Source organism: Fragaria vesca, linkage group LG4, assembly GCF_000184155.1.
Source record: "Fragaria vesca subsp. vesca linkage group LG4, FraVesHawaii_1.0, whole genome shotgun sequence".
Taxonomy (NCBI): Eukaryota; Viridiplantae; Streptophyta; class Magnoliopsida; order Rosales; family Rosaceae; genus Fragaria; species Fragaria vesca.
In genome coordinates, this window is record NC_020494.1 from 2,043,056 (window position 1) to 2,044,348 (window position 1,293).

Here is a 1,293-nt window from a genome sequence, read left to right on the forward strand (position 1 = left end):
CGAGAAAACCGATTCGGCAGTCGGAGCTTTCGGGCGGCGTTTCTCCCTCACGACGGCGCTAGGGAGGCTGTCACCGGTCTAGAAATGTTGCTGGGAGGGAGACCGACCGAACGGAATCGGTGCGGCGGCGGTTGGTGGCCGGACGGCGGCGGGAGGACGGCCGGAAAACCGGGCAGCGGGAGGCTCGGGGAGAGGAAAAGAAAAGAGGGAAGAAGAGAAAGGGAGGAGGAAAAAGAAATGGGTTGGGCCTCCACCGGTCCAACCTATATCAACCCAATTCCAAAAATAAAAACACCCCGAAAAAATAATACCCGAATAAAAAATTACCTTTTACTAGCTCAAATTTACCATTTTTACCGTCGTCGAAATTTCCTCATACTAATAATCCTCCGCACATAATCGTCCCCGAAACCCCTCTAGGGACCAATTTAACTATTTACTCAATGATCGAGACGGTAAAATTCTTATTATAATCACGCTAGTAAATAAGGTAAAAATATAAGGGTCGGGATGTGACAATCCAGCCCAAACACTGCCTCGAACTTGACTGCTGCACAGCTTTCCCGGAACTGCTGATTTTCTGTCCAACTTTGGAGCTTCATAACTCCCAGATGACATCACCGATTTGGATGATTCTTGAGTCCAAATTGATCTACAAATGCTCCTCTACAAATCTGGGCAGTCATCTTGGTGAAACCTTTCTTGGAACCGCATGGAAATTAGCCTTGAAAACCGGAGAAAATAAGCAGAACCCATTTTTCAGCTTTTTGTGTTTGCAGCTTCTGTTTTGGTGAAGTGGTTCCATCGCCTTTCCTTGATATTTTTGACCATATGAGTAATCAGTCTCCATCAATGACATCTCTACTTCATATTGGAAGCCTTGCTTGTATCACTTGAGCACATATTTGCATTATCTTGCTCCACGAAGTACCTAAGAAGATAACAAAGTTAAAACAATCTTTTTAAAGGAAAATAGCCAAGTTAAATGCAAAGGTTAAACTATAAAATTGTCGCATTTTATGCTCCTATCAAATTCCCCCACACTTAGCGTTTGCTAGTCCCTTAGCAAAATCAAAGACTCAAAACCTAACTAGACTCGAAACCAACTCTAATGCCCTTAACAAATTGTCTCAGAAATCCCCTACTTTCATAGCACCAAGAATAACACTCAACCAAGAATTAAGCTCACATTCGAGAGTTAATAAAGACGTATGTTCAACATAGCACAAGTAAGACTTGGGAGAGAACAATGGTGATGGTTAGAGCTCAACATGCATAAGACAAATCATGATT